At 28.4% G+C, this 24,916-nt stretch overlaps 1 protein-coding gene across 1 annotated transcript in view; it reads right to left on the reverse strand.

Annotated features, from left to right (window-relative positions):
• Positions 1-24,916, reverse strand: part of LOC123014630 (protein bric-a-brac 2-like) — a 245,719-nt gene that overhangs the window by 179,495 nt on the left and 41,308 nt on the right. Inside the window, exon 3 of the mRNA XM_044413837.1 lies at positions 16,666-16,762. The gene's annotated coding sequence lies outside the window, so the exon portion shown is untranslated. The remainder of the gene's footprint in view (positions 1-16,665; positions 16,763-24,916) is intronic.

A 24,916-nucleotide genomic window follows, 5' to 3' on the forward strand; every position in this document is an offset into this window, starting at 1 on the left:
ATCGATTATTTAACATATAAATTACGTTGTAAGATATTTTGTAATTAAAATGTGAGATAAAAATCTTCTTTAATAGCCCATAAATGATATTTTTGTCAACCAACCGAGTACTTGGTTGAAAATTTAATCGTTGCTATAAAGAACACAAAATTTATTATTACAACCATTACGGACAAAGTCATTGCATAAATTAAAATCACAATATGGGCTACCCTTATCTCCCCACAACAACCCTTCAAACACCACATAAAAATCCAAATAGCTCCTCAACTGGAAACTTGGCCGAAACAATAAGAAATGTTTCAAATGTAAAATAATCACCGTCTTCCGGTCAGTATGAAATTTGTTAAATACCTTTATTATTTAATTATGGAAATTTCACGAAACTAAAGATACTTATCTGCGTCAAAATGAGCTGTTAAGAACTAAAACAAGCTGTTGTGGTAATTAGAATTTTAAAATTTGGCAAAAACTGAAGTAAAATAAAAAGTAATGTAATTGTCGAGCGGGCAAATCAGAAATATTTTTTGTGTTATTATGACCGTAAAAATAATAGAATTTAATGAAGGTGACAGTGCTACTTCTCGAAATTGAGTGACTCGCATTTTTAAAACAACAGTCAATTAGCATCTCGACTGGCCGAGGCGTTGTTTTAACTAAAGTAAATGGTTTTTTGGTCGCCCTCGTTAAAATAATTTAGGGCTTTGCTTGTTTTTCTTATAATGATGAAATAGAGTTAAAACTCCGAAAACCGGTTAGTTTTTTCCGTAGTTGTTGTTTTTTTAATAACGCAAACGTTAATGGAAAAAGGCCAAATAAGTTGATTTTTTAAAATTCAAAAATGCAATCAATACACGAATGTATGAAACACAAACTCGCGAAGCGACTTCACTGAAATAAAATTACATTATGGAGATATTTATATGGAAGGGCAGATGTAGAATTAACCGAATCCCGAGATCTGCACAACTAATATGAAATGGTGTAACGCCATCTACAACTAATCTTCAACTAATTGAATTTGCTAGATTGCTTTGCTCGATAAAATATACATTTACCTAGCACTTGGCTCCATGTAATTCCGAGGTTATCTGAACCCAACCTCGACTTGGTTTTTACTTTTGAATTTAGCTAATTTATTGCCCGGTGGCACTGTCTCTACCAAGAAAACTCTTTTTTTTTTAAGTTTGAACTCGTAAATAGCTTGGAAATAACTGAACGTTAATTTGAGAATAGAATTTTTATGATCCGAGTCGCCATATAAATAATAATTAATATTATTGCTGCTGTATTCAAGTATGTGAATTTCCAAAGCAAACACACCCGTTTTCCGTTCACGACACGTGTTCGAAATTCAGTAAAACTATAGATTGATTATAGCGCAGCCTCATAAAATATTCAAGTAGAGTAAATCAAGGAGTGAACTACATTTTGAAAAAGCTGCTATCAAATTGTGATCTTATTTTAATTTATTTAAATGTTTGTTCTCGTCGCATGATCTTTAAAACAGTAGTAAAACAAAAATAGAGAAGTCTTAATCACTTTTTGTTAAAATTTTGGTCCCTTTCTAAGCAGGAAAGTGGAATTACCTTAGTCAGAATTAAAAGTTTAAATTGTACCCCTGGAGGTAAAAATGTGGAAAATATAAGCTTCACAAAGAAAATTTTTAGTTTAAGGACAGAAATTTCGAGACCTAGAAAGCCACATTCCAAATTATAAAAATAAACTATATTAAGATAAAAGAAGAATTTACAGTTTTTTGTTTTCTCTACGATTTGAAAATTTGACAATACAGAATATGAAGGTATTTCACAAAAGCGTAAAAAACATACGCTTCAGTGAGATTTTTTTCACAATTTTTGTATTAATTCCATGTTTTTATTCGAATTTTATGAAAACAATGTTTATTAGTAAGTGGGTACAATTTTCTGTAAGAAAAAACTTGTTATTTACATTTTGGTGATTTTGAATAATAAATTTTGAGGCTGAAAACAGAAAATTTCGCATCTTTATTAGAGTTACACTCTTCAAAAATGTCTAAGAGTCTTAAAGTTTGGAAAAAAATTAACTCCATTTTCTAACTAACAATTCAATATGTTTTGTTTGACTATTATTTGTTCCTACTTATCTACAGTTGTTTTTTTTTTTTTTTCATCAGAAGTTTGAGGAAATAAGAAGTTTTGAGACGAAAACCAGAAAATTTCTGATCTTAATGAGAGTTACAGTTTTCAGAAATGTTCAGAAATCTCAACATAAAGTAGAAACAAAATTAAACTGTTTTTTTGTGTTTTATGTTGTACATTTTTTTTTTCTCATCAGAAATATGAAATAAGAAATTTTAAGGCGAAACTCTAATATTTTCTGATGTTTAGATAGGGTTACACTTTTCAGAAATTTCCAGAAATCTAGAAAGATAAAGAAGAAAAAAATCTTACATTATTTAGTTTTCTAACAATTTAATAGAAAAAATATAGAAAATGCTATGTGGGATTTCTGAAAGAATCAATTCCACTCAAAGTATTTTATGTCTTAAAAGGTATTTGGAAAAAAATAAGATTTAAGTTTTTCAAGTAATAATTTGCAACTAAAAAAAATATTCTTGTTGTCTTGTTTGATCATAGTTTATTGTTATATACCTGCCAATTCTCTATTTTTTTTATTTAAAATCTTGAGATCTTCAATTTTAAACGAAGTCGACAGTTTAGAATTTAAGATGTTTTTACACAAATATTTTATTTCTTTCAGTTTCAAACTTATATTGAAATCTCGATTGTTCCAATCAGAACGTGAAAATTCACAAACTTAGCTTAGGTGTTAAAACCTGTCAAAAAAAATAATATACAGAGTTATGCAATTTTTTTGTTGTGGACATTAAAAACATTGAAAATAAAGGTTTTGTCATTTTGTGGATAATTTAAAATCATATTTATTTTTCATTTTTCGGGTCTGAAAACAAAAAAATACTCTTTGCAACTACATATAAGAGATTGGAGTCATGTCACAAAAGCGTGAAAATAATAATAAAATATTTACATTTTGGTGATTTTGAATAATAAATTTTGAGGCTGAAAACCGAAAATTTTACTCCATTTTCTAACTAACAATTCAATATGTTTATTTGTTTTTTCAATAAGAAATATTAGGAAATAAGAAATGAGAAGTTTTGAGACAAAAACGAGAAAATTTCTGATGTTTATAGCTACACTTTTCAGAAATGTTCAGAAATCTCAAGATAAAGTAGAAAAAAGATTCTTTTATATTTTTGTACGAGTTTTATAAAAATTATGTTGACAAACACAATTTTCTGTAATAAAAAACGTGCCATTTATATTTTGGCGGTTTTGACCATTATTTCTACCTATGCATTTTAATTTTTTCTGTCTCATCAGAAACATGAAATAATTAATTTTTTTTTAGTTGGACTTTAAAATAGAGTTTTAAAAGTTAAGAGGTACCAATTACCGATTTATAAATCGACTGACTGTGAATGTAATAATTTGAAATAATCAAGTTTGAAAGAGAAAATTTTATGTTTAAGAATAAATAAGCAGTAAAGTGGAAAGCTTTAAAAAATTTAAAAAAATCTCTCCCGCTGGTCCATCTTTCCCGACTTTACCCTAAGTGCATTTGTGCAAGTGTCAATCATTCTTTGTTCTTTCCTGGCGTGCGTTGCAGTCGCCAATTACAATTGTTCAACACGCACATTTATAGTTTTTAGGGTTGACTGAAATAAAATATATAATTTCCTCCCGACTTTTAATTCGGTTCTAGATTTGCATTTATGCTTTTGAATTTAAATATTTGATTTTATCGCCCGCTTTTTAGCTTATGTATACACATCCTGTAGAAGTCGTCGAAATAGCGGCTGTAAAGTTTTATTATTGTATTCTAAAATAATTTAACAAGTACGGGTTGTAGAATAATGTTTACGTAATTAAGTATTGTATTGTATTTCTTTCCGATAGTTTTATTCTTATTTACACTTTCTAAATTTAAATTTCCAGGCTATAGTTTTTGATTGTTTGAAAATTTCCATTGTTGCCAATCAAAGTGCAAAAAATACAAGATTTTTTAATACGAACTGCAGTTTAATTGCGTCATTATCCGGCGAGTTTCTCACAAATTACCACTGTCTAAATCAAGACAAGAATGACACTCACTCACGGCCTCTCCTCATTTTCATTTATTTTTTTTTAATATTCTTGCTGGGTGTTCCAGAAGTAAAAGTAATAAATTGCGAATAAAAGTTGAAAGTTTTTATATATAATAAAAGTTTGCGAAGTAAATTAGACGGCGGAGTGTTGTTAGTTATTTAGAGACCCCCATCCACCGACGCGCGTAACCCCCTGAGCGGGCCTGCTTTTATAAATATTACAATAATTAAATATACAGTGAAACTTGTTAAAATTGCATGGGGCTGCTTCCATTACTGCGACTGGGGTGTGGAAGGGTAGGTGGTTGCCTGCGCTCCGCCATGGGGGCCTGCAATGTGCCTGTGACTTTTCACAAATAAATTTCAAATGTTTGGCATGGGAAAGGCGCCTCAAACCTCCATTATTTTAATTTAATCATTAAAAATGACTGTAATAAATTATAAAGTCTTGAAATATGGTTAGATTAGTTTTCTTATAGTTGAGCTTCAAAATTTTGTAAATATTTTACCTGTGGCAGTTTCATACATTACAAAATAAAATTATTTTTACTGTCTCCTATTTACTATTTTTACCGCGTCTCCTCATGAACTTCAAGCGAGTGTTACACATTTAAGAAAACTATTTAATACACAATTAAATATTCGGTTATTTTTATTTCTTTTTAGTATTATAATTCTTATACCGACCTTTTTGACACACCCAAAATAATTAACAATCAAATTTTGGTTTAAACAAAAAACTTTTTTAAATTAAATCATGATCAAATTAAAATTTAATAATAATTAATAGCAAGTACGAGGATTGAAATACCTAGATTTTGCAATACGTATTTGTTCTTAATACTGATTTCTAGATTTTATATATTATTTATTTTTATTTACATTTTTATTATTTATCTGAGAATTGGTTCTATGTTACATTTTCAAATTAATTTTTTGTTTGTGTGTCCCCGGATAGGTGAAACGACTCTTGCAAAAGATAAAAAATTTAAATTTTCATTTTTTGGGGTTCGGCCCTGCTTGGTTAAAGATTAATTTTTAACATAATTTTAGTTTTGAAAAATCTTATCCTACTTATGGCTTGAAAATTTTCAAAAAACTCATTTTTCTATGAAGTAAAGTGCCTTTTGTTTGACAAATACAACAAAAAGTTATTAAGAAAAGTTGTTTGGAATCAACATTTAGGCCAAATTTTAAAGTCATTTTTTTTTTTCGAAGATGTTTGCTTTTTATTAACAGAAAGTTATTTATTATTATTACTAATATGTAATCTAAATGTAAATTTATTTTACTCATAATAAAAGAACAGTCAAAAATAAAAGGTAAACATAAAAAAATTACAGATAAAATTAGGAGTTGATTTTGAAATTTGGTATAGGGGTCAAGATTTTAATTCTAAACTTTTCCTGTTATTTAATAAATACAACATGAGTTTTTACTTTTATTTAAATTTGGAATTATTCAGCCGTGGGATTACTTTGGAATTATTTGGAAGTATTTAAAATTATTTGGGATTATTTGGGAGCACTTGGAATTATTTGAGAGTATTTAGAAGTATTTGGAATTATATAGGATTATTTGGAATTATTTTGGAATTATCGGTATAAATGGAATTATGGTGTAGAAAATTATGGGCAGCGGTTTACCCCTCGTTTAAAATACAAACTTGTGTTTTTTTTTAAATAAAACACCAAACAGCGTTTTTAGATGTAGATTTTTATGATAATGTTTTTAAGCTAAACTTTTATTGGTCTATTTTGCTTAGTTTTAAAAATAAGACGATTTTTTTGACGAAAACATGCAATTTTTAAAAATTTATTAGAGAAAAACTAAGACATCTAGAAATATATTTTTTTTACTATCGCAAAGAAGAAGGTACAAGCTATAAGGTTGTAACATTTTTTTAGTGTGTTACATTTGCACAGATAAAAAAATAAAAGCATTTGTTAAAAGTTCAATAACTTAAAAAACTTAAATGAAACACCCTATTTTTTGTTTTTGCATTTAAAAGATTATTAAATTGTCTTTCTAAAATTATTTACTTTTAGGTGTTTATAATCAATAACTAAAAAGATATTTAACGTTAGATATTAAAAAAAAATACTATTGTTTTAGTAGCCAAAAAGTGCACAGTTGCACAAAAGATAGAAGAAATATTACTTAATAATCACATTTGTGTTAAACTGAATCCATTATTCTTTATTTTTACAATAAAATAATTCCAATTTCAGTATTTATAACGACTTGTTGCTACAATTAATATTGAATGTTAAATATCGCTTCTTTTATCAATTCTAGACATTAAAAGTTTATTTTTTTACATAAACAACTTATCAATCTTTTAAGTGCAAAAATAAAAAATAAAGTGTTCCATTTAATTTTTTTAAGTTATTTGACTTTTAACAAACTTCTTCAGCTTTATATTCTGTACTTTCTTCTTTGCAGAAGTAAGAAAAAATTTGTTCTAGCTGTCTTAGTTTTTGTGTAATAAATTTTTAAAAAGTGCATGTTTTCGTCAAATAAAAACGTTTCATTTCTAAAACTAAGCGAAATCGAGTAATAAAAGTTTACCGTAACGTAAAAACATTTACATCGTAAAATTCAAAAAAACATACGGTGTTTCATTTAAAAAAAATGCAAGTTTGTATAGTAAGTTATTTTTGAGACATGCTGTATGGTTGCAAATAATTTTAGGTGTCCTATACAATTTTTTTTTTAATTTTACCATTTAAAAGTCACAAATGGACTTCCCGCCGAGTTGCCGTCATTTACACAGCATTAAGACGTAAAATTGAGCAGAATAAAGATGTTAAAATTGGTTACAAACTGATAAATTAATACGTCTGCTACTGCGCTGACGTATCCAATAAATATGCAAATTTAGTAGAAATTATTTTTTAATAGCTTGCCTTACATTACATTTATTCATACAAATTAATTTTAATCTCCTGTTTATAATTTGAGTTATGATAAGATGATTTGTAATAGCTCGGAGCATGGAATAAATTTCTACTTTTCAGTAATAATTTTATTTAAAATCGATGATACAAGTTGTAAATTTGCAGCTAGGTGGTCTCTACAATATTAAACTCAATCTAGTAGAGTTCTCAATAATTAATTTCTCAACCCCACTGAGTCTTCAGCTCTAGATTACTCTTTAAGAACGCAGTTGGATATTGTTTAGTCATTATTTATTCAAGTAATTTAAACCGAAGAAACAACTGTATAAATACAAGTTTGCATTCTCCAACGTTTCTTCTTAATAATAAATGTCCTTATATGCGATTAAAGTGGATATTTTTTTAATCAACTCGCTCAAAAAGCTCAATAATGCTAAGCCGGCAATTTTAACAAGACGTTGAGCTGTATTGCTTTCGATATCAAATCATGTGCTAAATAATAGATGAATCTGAGGTTTAAAGTTTACACAAGTAATGGAATGGCGTAGGTATCGATCAAGATGTAATAACACTAATCCCGTTTCAAGCTGCACTCTTCATTTCTTATTTATGCCACGACAAAATAACAATTTTCTTTATTTCATTTCTTATTTCATAAAGTAACGTTCTATGGTCGCTCGGTGAATGTACATACATATGCATTCATATGAAAAACACGAGTGCAATGCACTTAAAAATTACATTTTATTTTTAGTTTGTCTGGTATTTATTTATAATTAAAATATTTATGGACCGTCTCATACTCGGCTCCGCTTTAAAAATATTTTAATCGTTTCATACACATACTGGTTTCTTACAAATGGGAAATTTTATTTCATTACACGCACGTTTTATTTTTGTGGGCCCGTAAGCGAATTTTACTCGACTTGTTATTTAAATAACCAAACCTTGTTTGTAAAGTACTAGAAATCAAGGTTTGACACTAAGTGAGTAATAGTTTTTTGTATTACGAGGGAGGAAAGTCTATCTTTTCCTGCCTGAGAGGAAAAAACTCTTAATTTTTCCAACGATCCAACAAGAAAAACTTCAACAATTTCTATTGACATTTTTGTGACAAATGAGGAATATAAAATTTGGTAATTGGCCATTTTCCCCTCTGAAATTGAGATGGAAAAACTTACTTTCCGTGAGGATCGTAGGAAATAGTATATTACAGTTGAAGTAGGAAATATTTTATTACTCCCAGAGATCAATTTACCTTAGATAGAGGTAGAGCCTAAATCTGTACTGGTAGTCTTGTTTTTGCCATGCAAACAAATTGAGTTTTTTCCGACCAAGAGATGCAATGACCTATTTCCCAACCCCTATAGGTTAGAAATCGGCATGTTACTATACTGATTGTGAATAAAAATAAAATGTAAACATTTTTGACCATGCATTTTTACTCATTTGTACATATTTAAATTTTCCCTTGAAATTACGGTAGAAAAACTTACTTTCCGTAAGGATCGTAGGAAATAGTATATTACAGCTGAAGTAGGAAATATTTTATTACCCCGAGAGCCAAATTTACCTGAGACAGAAATAGAGCCTAAATCTGTATTGATAGTCTTGTTTCTCTAACAAAAATACACTGTCGTAGTTGCTATGCAAACAAATTGAGTTTTTCCGACCAAGAGATGCAATGACGTATTTCCCAACCCCTACAGGTTAGAAATCAGCATTTTCCTATAGTGATTGTAAATAAAAATAAAATTTAAACATTTTTGACCATTTCACCATTATTCGCACATATTAAAAAAAACATACCAGGTGAATAAAAAGTATGGAACCAAACGTTTTTTGCTTAAATTATTTATTTTTTGAAAAAACTAATTGATGAGTGCTAAAGTACTATAAAAATGTGATGATTTAACATGAATAAAATTTTTCGAAATTTCCTTTTATTTTTGAGTTCTACAAAAAAAATATTTTTTTTAAATGGCAACCCACTATAAAATCATTTTTCTCATAAAAGCTATACTCTAAGGATTACAACAATCTGCTTATTTTTAATTTTTTCAAAAAAATTTTTCACATAAATTGCAATTTTGACAAAAAAAATCGCATAACTCAAAAACAAAACAAAATTTCGTTCTGAAATTACGATCACATTTTTTATATTACTTTAATTTATATTAATTATTATTTTCCGGAGGCAAATGATTAAAAATAAAACCGCTTGGTTCCATACTTTATATTCACCCTGTATGTGCATTCTCAGAAATTTAAAGAATATGTCAAATTTTTAGAGTTACGGAGATTTATGTCGAGAAATTTCACGATAAAGGAAAAATACAACACCATGTATTTTTAATTATTTGATTTTAGAAGTGAAATTTTCTAAAATGACAAAATAAGCTTTAAAAATCAACATTAAAAGGTAGAAATTATACGATATCTTATATCTGTGGTAAAATTGACATTACGATCTGTAAAATTAACATATCATTTAACATTTTTTCCATGTTTCTGGTATCTAACCTTATATAGCATTTTTCTCTGGGGCGCGAGTTCTGGCGCACTCTGTATAACATAAGTATACGACAAATCTGTATCTGTAAAGTGAAATGGACATTTCGATCTGTAAAATTTTTACAGCAACTGTTTTTGTGTCTTAATTAACAGAAACTGATACAATTAATGAACAAAACATTATTATATTATTCTGCATTCCGATTGGTGGGAGCGCGCAGTGGATGYGTTATTTGTTCGGTGGWCGAAGTATATTACATATTCATAATTAACATGATTATATTTTATTTTCAATAATTATTAGATTTGTTGTAAGCAATTTATAAATATTAGTTTATTTTCTAATTACAAAGTCTAATCGCGGCAAAAAGACGAAACAGTATCCGCGTGTTATTAGCGAATAAATAGTAGCATTAACGAAAGAAATATTTTTATTTGTGTTTTTGAAACCGGATTCGACTTGGGTGCGCTACCGCTCGTCGATATGACAACTCCCATTATCGCAAATCCTGCAAACCGCCCTATAAAACATCATCCACTTAAGCGTCAACGTAAAATGCAAATATTTTTGTATTACGTGAAGTAATCGCATATCAAATGTGGCAATCTTGTTCTTTTAATTAATTAATCGACGCTGACAATTCGTTATATTATTCAAATATGATTTAGCGCTGGTGTGCGAACAAAAATAATAAATGCGTTAAATGAATTAATCCCCGGTAATGAAAAATATTTGCTATCTCGTCAGAGGGTGGCTAGCGGTGGCGGCGCTTACAAATTCCGATGCTTTTATCCGGAAAGTGTAATATTTTACATTTCGTATGATTCATAATGCAGGTCTGTGGTCGTACAAGCCAGCTCACTTTTTGATTGTAATTATATTATTATTTCGTGCAATATATATATTAAAATAACCCCATTCTATATATTATAACTGCCATCTGCAATGTGTTTCGTCTAGGGACGTAATTAAATAGAAAGAAACCCCAATGCTGTATTATTTAATTTTCCATTGTAATTATTCGATTAAATATTCATACACAAACAAAATTTATAGAAATAATGATTCACGACGTGAAAATAAAAATAGAAACATGAATAAATGAATTCGTTAGTTGGGTCGTTACGTGTTAGAATTAATAGAATTGAATAAACATCATTAGGTGAAAGACACCACGAATTCTATGACTGGATATACAGGGTGCGTCCGGGAGAGTTGTACCACATTTTAAAAAACCCACTGTTGAATTATGATTTTTATTTCAGTTATAAAAGTAACAAAATAAAAAACACATTTTTTTTAAATATACAGGCTGTTCCAGCTAAACCCCACATTAGAAGATTGAGAGTTCTAACAAAGATATGTTACACCTTCATTATTTTAGATAGAAAGTTATGTTTTTTATTGCGTTTTTAGATTACTCAAGTGATTTTGAGAGAGTTTTTATTAGTCTCGAAATATTTAGACCTTTTTAAATTTTTTTGGACTTGAATCTTCCTATTCAAAAATCGATAACTCGGGGTATACGATAGAGAAAGGTTAGATCTTGCCTGTGGTGTATTCATAATTCAAAAAACAAACGACCAAAATGTAATGTTACGTTACCTTTAACTCAATTTTTCTAAATAAAACACCACAATTTTTTCTTCACTAAATGGAGGAAAATTTAGTTCTGCTTCGATCATTCCCAATAACGATGTTTGATAGTTTTCAAGTTAAAGTAACTTTTTTGATATTGTGAGAAATTCATTAGCTACTTTAGCACAGGTTGTCACAGAAATAAGAAAAAATAACACAATTGTGAAAAAAAAACTTGGGTTTTTTTCAATGAGAAATATTTCCATAAAACTATGCAAAAACTACCATGGATAGTAATGAATTTCTTTCAATGTAAAATAAAGTTAAAATAACTTGGAAATCATTAAATTTAGTTATAGGGAATGTTGATACAGATCAATGCAGAATTAAATTCCCTTTCATTTAGTGAAGAAAAAATTGGGGTCTTCCATTTAAAAAAATTCTGTTAGGGTATTTGAAGTTTCTTAAACATAATCTTAAATTTAGAGGTTTGTTAATTATTTTTCCAATTGTAAGTACACGAAATAAAAGATCTAATCTTTCTTTTTCATATGCCCAAATACGATTTCAAAATGATCAAAAATTGTAGAGTTATCTATTTTTGGAAAAAAAGTCTAAATATTTCAAAAACGGTTAAATTTAGGTATAGGGAAGTGTGATAAAAACTCTCTCATAATCAGGACGCTTTGCAAGTAATGAAATAATAACAACGCGTCAGTGTCGGAATTTGTGTTGAGATTTTTGGAAGTACATATCTATTAAATTAACTAGTGCAGTTAGTAGTGCAAAATGTCAAATCTAGAAATTGCTGAAGCAGCGAAAGAGACAAAATGTGGTAAAAGTAAAAATGCTTAGGTGCAAAAATAGAATTTTTACTCCATGGCTGAAACGGTTTCAGACTTAGTCATAAAAGTGGCCATTTTTGTGACGTTTGCGGATAAATGAAAACACAGCACACTTCATACCGGAGTTACCCTATAGCCCAGCCTCATAAAATATCCAAGTAAATGTATGAAAATAACAAAGATTAAATATTATAATGGTTTAATTCAGTCTGATATGCGCATAAAAGCACGTCTCACGCGTTATATTTAGATTCTTTACTGCACAAATATTTTTATTATTGGCAAATAAATGTTATTATTGTACTTATAGCGATTGGTTCGAAATAGAAATACACACAAAACTAAACAAACTTTATATTTTCTAATCAATTTATAGAATTTTTTTCTAAAATCGTATTGATTGGTTCAAAAAGTGTGTCAATCAAATCTCGTGTTTGACGCATTGATTTGTAGGCCGCCAAACGGCAATTAAGTGATTTAAATTTGTACACTCACCCTGTAATTAGTAAATTATAATTAAGCCATATTCATATAACATTAATAGACGTGCCTAAGTGACGACGGGCGTTTTTAATTAGGGTTTATGAAGAAAGAGAGACACGAAAATCGTTAAAATTACAGGTTGTCATTTCGGTCTTTGGGATCGATTAAGGTTGCAGCGTTTTTAAATGTTATGCACATGTTCTTTGAGACATCAAAGAGGAAAATACCTCATGAATAAGTGACTTTCCTTACAGAGCGATCTAATGTATGTGCGAATTAAATCCCAAAGAACAATATGAAGCGGGCATTTTGCTAAATAAATGATTAAGATTGGAATAAAGCCAGGCAAAGAGTGAAGCCGATAGGAGGATATAAAATTAGCGTCTTTAGAGTGTACTTTAAACAGCAATGTTAATATTGAACAATACATCCAAGGCACCATTTCTCAGGCCATTCTCAAACAATTGAATTATTTACCGAACGGATTGGCATAGAAGAGCGAGTTCTATTCAAATTGCACCTTTAATATTGCATAAATGAAGCGAAATAATTCATAAGTTTGTAGTCTGCGCGTTTAGGGTTATTTACAATGCACAAGGAAATATTTATGATCCTCTTCTTGAGGAAGGATTGCCCGCGTTGTCTTATTGCTGAGTTTGATTCCTCTTGTTAACTATTAATGCAAGGACTGTAGCAATTTGTTAATGCATTACCCTCATGTCTATTCAACACAGGAGCGCACCAAACCCAATATCTTTCATTTTGCAGATTACCTTATCTAATATTTGATATTCCAAAGCGGGTAATTGACCCAACATGCTCAAACACTTCGATTTTAGAACAAACAGCCGACATGCAACACAATCAATAATCCCTATACTTTTTTTTTTCAAATTTCTTATTAATAACTGAAATTCACATATTCCTGGTATTCCCACTTGTTCCGTTCATCAATTTTTCAACAGAAGTGATGACAGTTGGATTGAAAAAAACACTTGTTAAGGAATTGAGCCCTCTGTTGCGCCCCAGGCTAGAAGACAAGCCCCACAGAGCAGAAAGAACACAGGTGTGGGMCCTTGGGACAATCGAACCYCGGATGTCCATGAGAAAATTAAAATCATTTTCAGACGCACCATAAACCAGAGTGGTTTTTACATGTTGTAAAAAAATATTCCACAAATGGACAATCAATACAAGGAAAAAAAAAATTAAAAATTAAAAAAAAWATATTAGTAGTGAAAGTTAAAAATATATTGTGTAACTAAATCCATATTTTCGATGTCTAATAAAAAACACAATGTGAACAATTTATTCTTAAAAAAAATTACTTACACAAAACATAAAGTTTAGAGATAGTAGGTAGATAAAAAAATAATAACTTTTTCCAAATGTTTAAAAAAAAAGTTATTTCCACTTCTCTCACTTATAGGAGGAAAAATAAGATAACAAAAGTTGCCTCCTATTTTTATGTAATGTAAATTCACTGAAAAGATATTTTTAAATTTTACTTTTTTTTTATACACATTGTGACATTGATCTGGCAATTTTACTGTACAGATACGATATGTCGTGTAATTTCTACCACCTTCTGATTGCTATTTTTTTAAACTCATTCTGCCTCTTTTAAGACTTTTATGTAATTTTACAGTTTCATATATCAATAATTTCTAGCTTTTGACTTTGATTTTTATAGCTTATTCTGCTACTTTTGAAACATCCTGTGTAAAAATTTTACACACTAATATATCAATTTTACAGATTAAAATGTCAATTTTACTTTACAGACCGATATGTCAATTTTACGGATCAAAATGTTAATTTTACTTTACAAACCGCTATGTAAATTTTACAGACAAAATGTCAATTCTACTTTACAGATACAATATGTCGTACAATTTCCACCTTTAATGTTGATTTTTAAAGCTTTTTTGTCATTTTAGAACGTTTTGTATAAAAAATGTATGGACTGATATGTCAATTTTACAGATTAAAATGCCAATTTTACAGACGGAATGCCAATTTTTCTTTACAGATACAATATGTCATACAATTTCTACCATTTAATGTTGTTTTTAAAGCTTATTTTGTCATGTCAGAACGTTTTCTATAAAAAATGTATAGACTAATATGTCAATTTTACGGATCAAAATGTCAATTTTACGATTTGTCGTAAAATTCCTACCACCTTTAGATTGTGATTTTTTAAAACTCATTTTTTAAAGACGTTTTGTGCCATTTTACAGACTGATATCAATAATTTCTAGTTTTTGACTTTGATTTTTAAAGCCTATTCCGCTACTTTCAAAACGTCTTACGAAAAAATTTTACTCATTGATATGTCAATTTTACAGATCGAAATGTCAATTTCAGTTTACAGAGACAATATGTCGTTTTCCACGTTTTGATTTTTTAAAGTTAATTTTCCAAAATTTTTCCAAAAATGTTATCGCAGGTGTAAAGGCGGCTTTAACTGGCCCATTAAGTGTCTGTGGTGTCTCCTAATGTTAATTAATGTTTTCTCTTAAAAAATTACAACAATGATTAATTGCATTAGGAACATGAGAACGGAATTTAATAATTTTGTCTCATCGTAGCTTTGTTGTCTTGAAACTTCTTGCAATTAAGTAATACTTTTAAAATAACCCAACAATAGTAACTAACATAATTATACAACAAAGTAGCAAACATCTGATAAAATGTAAATGTGATATGTTATAAAATAAAGTCATTTAATTGTTAAAAAGACATTTTAATAAATTTCCTTAATAGCAGTCACACAAGACATATTTTTGGCGTTATTGTCAGAATTAATTGATTTATGATGAAGTTGCGTTCTATATTTTATGTAAAATTAATTCAGAATTGTTTTAGGTGCACAAAAATAGCTGGCAACATTGTGGTAGTCGTAAACTTTTATGGGTTTATTTAAATGAACGAGTTGGGAATTAATCTATGCCATATAATTGTTTGAAAAAGTGCTTAGAACACAAAACAAATAAATTCGATAAAATAAACGAAATTTGTTCGGCAAACSCGACTTGCACAAGTTGATAAAAACAGTCACTTTTCCACCTTTGTTAGAATTTCTTAATTAATGATWAAGGTGGAAATTTATGTAGTTGGTAAACTGAACGTAGTCGCTTATAAATGTTTGATTTGAACACTTGTGCAAAGTTATAAAGTAGAATTTTTACGAGATTGAATAAGTCCATGTGTACGCATGTTTTATGAAAGTTATGGTGGTTTAATAATCGAATCGCGTTCTCTTGTTAACGTTAATTTTACACCAGACTTGTGTTTAATAATTACAGAAAATGACCACCCACAACGACCAACTTTACCTTTAATAGTAATTGTTTTCGCGCTTAGATTTTTACGAGTCATTTTGACATTTCAAACAAGTATGATATTGACGCTGGAAGAAGCCATGAAATTCAACTTTAAAGCTCTTGTTTGTTCATTTAACACACATAATTTACCAGCATAAAATCTTGGCTCTTCGAGGATTAAGTCGTGCAATATGACTGTGAAATGATGATGCTTCAAATAAAACACCATTGTAATAACGCTTAATTTTGCAACATCAGCTCGTGCTTTCGTGTCAATATTAAAAGTTTTTATTTTTTCCCAAAGCCACAAACTCTCACACTGAAAAATAAACCCACTCCTCTTTATGTAGGTAATAACAATAAATTTTACAAATTCAAATAAAATACAATGTAGTTTCGACGTGAATAGTTTCACAACAAATCCAACACATAAAAACTCTGATTTGGTAAAAAAAACTTGACTTAATTTCTGACAAGTCTGAAATTGACCTATGAAAGAAAACAAGTGTAAAATCTGAGAGGAAAAAAACACTCAAGTAACTTTCCTTAATTAAATTAAAACCGAGATATTTCAACGGGTTCCGGAGCGAATTAATTAAAGAAAAACTTAACGTGTTTCCGAGTAATATATTATAATCGTTAATAACAAAAATTAATTTTATCGATCGCCCCAACTTGAGTGAGAATTTGCTGAAAGGAATGACTGTTTAAAAGTTTCCCTGGGGTGATTTGCACACAAGCCTTCTCAAACTAGCTTAGTGCCAAATGGAATAAGAACAAGTTTTAAATCAAAAAATACACTAATGGAAGAGTAGCCAGATTTTTCCATTTCCACCCGTGATTTATCCCCATAAAAACTTACCGTCTCTAATTAATAAAAAAAATGTTGGTGCAGATCCCTTTTCCAGACTCTTTTCCTCCACCTCTGGCGCGTTCCCGATGTCGAAATGGGGCGTCAACTGAAAAATAACAAGTAGTAATTTTAATAATTTAGGACGCAAATTCGCATTCCGGCTATTTTATAGTTTTCATTAAATTGTTCCAGTTTCTTTTTAGCGCATATATATTTCCCTGCTGAAAAATCTGATGAAAAAACCCATCGCGTTTTCGCAGATATAACCCGTATTTCTATTAAAATTGCATTTTTACGGTTGCAAAGTTCGTTTCTGGTATTTTATCATCATTTCTGAGCGAAAACAATGTAATATTATTACGTTTTTATTACTTTTTTCAGTATTGAAATGAAATATTAATTTTTCCTCATGTCGGAACCATACTACCTATTTATTGCTCGGTTGTTTTTAATTACAAATAGAGCAAACAGCGCATCGAAATTAAATTCGCAGCTCAAATAATTGCCTTATAAAAATTACATATTTTTTAAATTTTGGGCCTGGAATTTTTTTTCCTATAACAGCAATTATTTAGCTGAAGTAAAAGAACTAAAAGTGTATATGTAAACAAATATTTAGTATTTTTGGTTTATTTATTTAATTAAATGAGCTGAAAATTACTTCCTACAAAATTCGCATTTTACTAAATAACAATCTAAATATTTCAGGGTAAAATTATCTATTTCAAAAGGGATACAATATAAAAAAACATTTTTTCCCTTTAATTTTTTTTATTTTCATTTTCCGTCAAAAATCGCAAAAACAAATTAACAAATAATAAGTAAAAAACCTAAATTAATATTTCTGCAGCTGTAAAATTTTCTATTTCATTGCCATTTCTTGACATTTTTTTCTTTTTTCATATTTTTTTAAACCAAGACATACCTACCTGCATTTCAAAATCCATACATAGTAAATCCTTTCGTCCTTCAATCTTTTTACAATTTATTTTTCTGTCGAAAATTGCAAAATTAATTTATTAAATCATGTCAAATGAAGATAAGGAAGGAAACAAATAAAGCAAGAACTACAAAATTTCAATACTTCTTTTATAAAACGTTAATTATTTAGACAAAATAACCTTAATCCAAAGTTTCAGAAAAATATTTGTTTCTTTCTTTGTCATTTTTTACTTTAAGGTGTCAAAAAAATGACAGAACAATCTTTTTTTCATATTTTTTTTAATCGCACAAATGATTTAAATTAATTAAACAAGAAGAACGACAAAACACTAAGTAAAAAACCAAAAATAATATTTCCTTAAAATTATTTCTTTGCCATTGCCGTTTGGTATATAAATTTTTTTCTTTCTAATTTTTTTCAACCAAAGATCTCTGTTACAACAACTCTTTTGTCGTCTAATTCCATTTTTTCAACTTATTTTTTTTGTGTCAAATATAGCAAAATTACCTAAATTATGTCGCATGGAGGTAAAAAAGAAGACAATTAAAACAAAAAAACGTTGAAAAAAGCTTCTATAAAATATAAGTATTTGGGCATAAACACGTCAAAAAAACTTTTAGAAACAAGGCCAAATTGAAAAATTTTCTTTTCTTTATCATTTTCTGCAATATTTGAAAATATTCTTTTTTATATCCTGATAGAGCCCTTTTGTCCTTCACTGTATTTTGCAATTAATTTTTTTGTGTCGAGAAGATAGAGAAAAAGACCAAAAAGTAACTTAAAAAAGACAAAATTCTGGAAACAACAAARAATTGCAAAATTTTCACTTTCGTCTTTTTTTCTCTGCCATTTTTGCTTCATTGTCATGCAAAGTGAGATACCAAGAACATGGAAAAAGTGTTACAATAATTCCATCTATAAAAATTTTAAAGTTATGAGAGTTTAAATTCTACACGTTGTCTCTATTTATTTTAGTGTATTTTACTTACTTACAATACCACTTATTTATWGCTCTGTTGTTTTTAATTACAAATATAAAAATTACAAATTTTTAAAATCTTGAGCGTGAAATTTTTTTTGTCCGCAAATCATGTATGAATTCCCTATGACAGTAATTATTTAGCTGAAGTACACAAACACTGGTCATGAAGGTATTAATTTTGTTTAATTTTGCTAACGAACAATAATTTAAATATCTTGAGCGATTTGGTGGAAATTTACATTGGGTTGTTTTCTGGAAAATTTCCAGCAATGTTTTCATGCAATTTAGCTGAAAACTCTCGGAGCAATAAACATTTAAAGTTCATTTCGAAAGGGGCGTGAGTAAAAACCGAAACTCGAACTAGTAAAAATATAAATCTGCAAGAGTCAACACGTCTTTACAACAGTCAACATTGTGGCCAACGATAAAAAAGTAAAGTTCCCGCGCTAATGGCGAATGTAGCCCCGTTCTTTATAACTTATCATAAATTTCATAGTGTAATATTGTAAGAAACGGGGAGCCATTTGTTTTTGCTTCGGTATCCGCGAGTGATGTATATTTTAATTTTAAAACTAATGGCCTTTTCCTTCAATGTAAATAAAAAAAATTCAACTCGGCGGATTGCTGCTGAAACGGGCAAAATTACAACTGCTGAAATTTATCCACTTTTCCATAATGGCAAAGAAGAGAAATTAACGAAACTGCCAATAAATAATTACGTGGAAAAAAAATGTTTACAAATTTAATAACGAACGCGGATTGCATTTAATTCAAATATATTAAAAATTTCAACCATACTTGGAGTTTCAAAGTTCGGCTAAGTAATAAAAGAAGTTCTCATTACTAATATACAATATTTTAATGCAATTAAAAATTCTTTTCCAAGCTTCCGACGAATAAGTTTGCAAACTTTGCTATATTAAATATACCAACTGATTTTAAATATGCTTATAATATATTTTAATTAAAATTTKCTTCCTCCGCTGTCATACCACAAACTTTTGCCACAAATAAAAATAGACGGAATTCCATGATCGCGGGTCAAAKGGTAAATCCGGRAGAGATGGACCAAASGGAGATTTATACACTTTTACACAAGACTGTGTTTTTTGTATGTTATTATTGAAATCACATATTTTAAATTCCAATTTAATGCCTATGCTTTTCACAACCAAATTGGAAAAAATCTTGTATAAAACACGATTCAAAATGGCGTTTATAGCACACGTCTAGTAAAAAACACACTCATTTTGCAACTTGTTGCATAAATAGCTAACATTTTTTTTAAACATTTTTTAACTTTTTTATCATAGACGATTTTGGTTGAGAAAAACAAAATTTAAAACTTTTATTTCTTTAATTTTTTTATTTCTATTGATTATTGTTTTTTTGAATGTATTTTGAAAGAGTTTTTATTTTATGTTTTGATTTCCAAGTGTAACATTTTTCTTAGTATTTAYTAGTTCATGTTATTTACTGATTTGTGTTATTTTATGCATAACTTTTATAGTTTTTATATTTTTTTATTTTTTATATTTTTTTTAACTTTTACACTTTTGTACTCCAATTTATGGTTTTAGAGATTCCTGTCTTATAGTTTCATTTATAATTTCCGCTAGAAAAAATAAGGTTTTATGTTCCTATTTTGTGTAACATGTTTTTGTGTTTATAATAAAATATATATTTTTAAACTGCGATGAGGTTGCCCCTCTCTAAAAAAAAGTGTAACGACGCCCATGGGTCCATCTATCCCGTAGTTACCCTAATTTCAGATTTGAATTCAACTTTCAAAAAAAAATTGAGACAATTAAAAAGCTATACCTGCTATCCACAGTAGTTTTACGTGTTGCAAATTTTAAAATTAAACAAGTTTTTCGTGCTTCAAAAAAGATCTTTAATCATGAAATTTGGCAACTAAATTCGAACGTATAAAAACTAAATGTTTGTTTTTGTGTGTTGACAACAGTAACATTGTCAATTTATTCTTATCATTTTTCTATAAGCTCCAAAAGTGCTGTAGTTTTGAGTTGTTTTTTTTACGTTTTAGAGTTTCATAAGTTTTGCTTCGCTGCTGATGGATGAATAAAAAATTGTTTTTTTTCGAATGTGTTCAAAAAACATTGGTCAAATGTGTCATCCGAAGCTTGCAGATCAATACGGCAACAAAATTATAAGAGCGTCGGTTGTCAAAGGTAGTTTAATGAAACATAACATAATATCCAGATGACGAGATACATCGATGTAGATTCTAACATAAATATAGTCAGTTGCGTTTCGAACATATGCAAATTGTTGTTTGGACAGGGAGGGCAAGGGGATATCTAATAATTTCACAACACTAATTAATTCAAAATATCATTCCATTATCAGTTTCATATGAATTTTCTCTATGTTATGATCACGATAATAATAGGTAAACCAAATTTACTTGCTTGTGTATTGAATCGATAGGCCAGTATTTTGCATAAAATTACGATCATCAAGAACAGCAATGATTTATTTTTGACGGTCTTGTCTGCTCGCCGGTGGAATAAATCATTCAGGGGCACATTTTGCAAAAACACAAATGTTTTTTCTCAAAGCATGAACTAAATAATTTTTGTTGRTGCGATTTTGGTCAGGAAAGTGGAGTCACTAMATTTAAATTTTTCTTTTTTTCTAATTTTTTGAAGCAAAGATCTCTGTTAAAACATATTTTTGTCGTGAAATAGTTTTTTTGTGTCAAAAATAGAAAAATTACTTAAATTATGTCGAATGGAGGTAGAAAAGAAGAAATAAAATAACAAACATTTAGTTTTTTTAGTTTATTTATTAAAAAATATGACGTAAAAACTCTCATTTTACTAAATAACAATCTAAATAAGCCCTTTTGTCCTCCAATCTCTTTTTACTATTTATTTTTCTGACAAAATTTGCAAAATTAATATATTAAATCATGTCAAATAAAGAAAGGAAAGGTAACAAATAAAACAAGAACCACAAAATTTCAATTCTTCTTTTATAAAATGTTAATTATTGACATAAACACTTTATTCCGAAGTTCCAGAAAAAATCTTTAGGTACAGTTTTTTATTTTGTTTCTTTCTTTGTCATTTTTTACTGTATTAGTCTTTTTAGGTGTCTCAAAACATCTTTTTTCATATTTATTTTTTTTAAAATCGCAAAAATAAATTAAACTAATTAAACAAAAAGAACGACAAAACCAAAAACAATATTTCCTTAAAACAAAAAAAAATCTTTTTTTTTTCTTTGCCATTTTTCGCACTTTTGTTCTTCAATACTTTTTTTCAACTAAGTTTTTTGTTTCAAAAATAGCAAAATTACTTAAACTTCGTCGAATGAATGTAGAAAAAGAGACAAATAAAATAACAAGCATTTAGTTTTTTTAATTTATTTATTAAAAAAGATGAGGTGAAAACTCGCATTTTACTAAAGAACAACCTAAATAAACAGCAAAATTTCAAGGAAAAATTATCTGTTTGAAAAGATATAGGTACAATATTAAAAAAATACTTCTGTCGTTTAATTTAATTTTTTCAAATTTATTTTCAGGCAAAAATTGCAAAAAACAAATTAACAAATAAAACGCAAAGTAAAAAACCTATAAATTAATATTTCTGCAATTATAAAATTTGATATTTCTTTGCCATTTCTTAACATTTGTTTTCTTTTTCGAATTTTTTTCAAACTAAGACATTTTTTTATTTTGTTCCTTTATTTCTCATTGTTTACTTTATTAGTCTTTTTAGGTGTCTCAAAAAATTTACAGAGCAATCTTTTTTTCATATTTTTTTTAATCGCAAAAATAAATTAAATCAATTAAACAAGAACCACAAAACACTAAATAAAAAACCAAAAATAGTATTTCCTTAAAACAAAAAAAATTCTTTTTTCTTTGCTACTTTTCGCCATTTGATTTTTTCTTTTTTCTAATTTTTTCAACCAAAAATCTCTGTTACAACTGATAGAACCCTTTGTCGCCCAATACTGTTTTTTCAACTAATTTTTTTGTGTCAAAAATAACAAAATTACTTAAATATGTCGAATGGAGGTAGAAAGGAAGACAAATAAAATAACAAAAAGTTAAAAAAAAATCATCTATAAAATATCATACTTATTGGGCATAAACACGTTATTTTCTTTTCTTTACCATTTTCTACAATATTTGAAAATATACTTTTTTTCTTTTGACGCCAAGCCAAACAAACTGTCCTTCGCTCTATTTTACAATTAATTTTTTTAGTGTCGAGAAGATAGAGAAAAAGTAACTTAAACAAAGAATTGCAAAATTTTCACTTTCGTCTTTTTTTCCTCTGCATTTTTGCTCTATTTGCAATTCATTCATCCTACATTCCTTAAAGTTATTACATTTGCTTCTAAATAAAACAAACAAAGAAATTCTATCTATAAAAATTTCGAAGTTATGAGAGTTTGAATTTTACACATTGTCTATTTATTTCTGTTAGAAAAATAATTTTTTTTGCTACAGGCTTTAGAAGAGAAAACAAGGAAGCTGTATCCTGAATTGTGAGTCGGTTTAATGTTATTTGTGAAATTTTTGTACCTTAACTAAATAATTATAAGAAAAACACCAACAAGTAGCTGAAAAATTCGAGAACATCTGGAAACAAAAAAGAATTGCAAAATTTTCACTTTTGTCTCTTTCTGTGTCATTTTTACATTTTAGCGCCCAAATTCATTCACCCTAAATTCCTTGAAGTTATTAGATTTGCTTCTAAACGGCTGGTAGTTTTAAATATTATAGTAGTTATAGACAATACCTAATTGAACGTATAAATATAAGTACACCTATGTATAATTTAGCGGATAATACGATTTAGAAAAGTGCACGTAAACAGAAAATTACTATACTAATGGGAATCAAATTTTCTATGTTGTTTCTGTCTGATTTAATAACYCGTTAACGTTACTATACATTAATACTTCGCATCAACCGTAGCATATCCTTGAGCTGGCAACTATATCATTACTCCTGGATTTATTTTAGCAATAATGTTTTAAACATAAAAATATTACGTGACAGTTGAAAAGCAAGGCTGAATAAATATCAATACAAAATACACTGCATCATAATTATTTCTTGTGGCACTTTGTAATTTGATCAAAGGATGATTATTAGTTGCAAAACAACATTGCCTGACCAACAAAGCACAAACTTTTACAAAGCGACACATTTATTTTTTTTTAGATAAAAAAGATTAACTCGCTCAGAATAATGCATTGAACGTGAGACAAAATTAAAAGATTTGCATCGAGGAGTTTTCGTAAAACATGAAACAAAATAGTTTCATGTAAATACAAATGTCGAGTGGCGTATTCATTTTAGTATTTTCACACTTCACCACTCATGTGTGGACGACATATCATAGTAAAACACGTCAGATAAATATGTAAATAAAGTTACTTTAGCATTTGTGGATGTACAATAACTTTAAAAGCTATTTTATTACTTTATTACTATTCTAATTTTCAATTTAAATACCTTTTCTATGTAAATTTTGATCGGTCTGATACATTTCTCTAAATGTTGTAAAATGTAAAGCAACGACATGGTATAAAACTTGTTACATTAGCCCGATTCGTATCTACTCGTGTACTAGTTGTACTCTTGCTTAAAAAAAATAAATAATATTTGGAATTTCGTATTTTTTCAGTAACGTTGCATTCTTTAAATCACTTTTAATGTCAAAGATGTCTTAAATTTTCTATTATTCTATTTTCCCMTTCGAGAAAATGGATCAAATTCATCGTTTATGTTATTCTATTTTGTTTTTCCATTTTTCAAATTAATTCAAAATTAGGCTTTTCAGTAAAAAAAGATTTCTTATTATCTCAAATACTTCGAAACGACATTCTGCATAAACTTTTTCATACAATTCCAAGATATTAAGGAAACAAAAAATTTCTTAAATTTTCTGGTGATTTTTCAAAAAATGGTCGTATTTAGATTTAAAAAAATCCATTTTGAAGCTTCAAGATTCTAATCTTGAAATCTGTTAGCAAAAAATTTTCTGAGCTACGGTTATTACGTAATTCTAAGAAACAACGCAAAAAACATTCTCTTTTTAGTTTTTTTTTATTCCTTTTTTTTAGTCCACATCAAACTTGGGGAAATTTTTATTAGTTAAATCAAAGCTTGAGTCGAATAGCCTATTCATTTAGCTTTACTTTGCTTTTTTTATGTTCTCTTGACGCTGAGATATTTGCCTTTTAATGAAAAAAAAAGTTTGTTTTTGATCTTCGAAATCGCAACAACTAATGAGCGCACGGAAAATGTAAAGATAGTTTCAAAAGCTAGAACAAATTCCCAACAA

The sequence above is a fragment of the Tribolium madens genome, unplaced genomic scaffold, assembly GCF_015345945.1.
Source record: "Tribolium madens isolate multiple individuals breed KSU strain unplaced genomic scaffold, Tmad_KSU_1.1 Scaffold_97;HRSCAF=244;Tcas5.2_LG3a, whole genome shotgun sequence".
NCBI lineage: Eukaryota > Metazoa > Arthropoda > Insecta > Coleoptera > Tenebrionidae > Tribolium > Tribolium madens.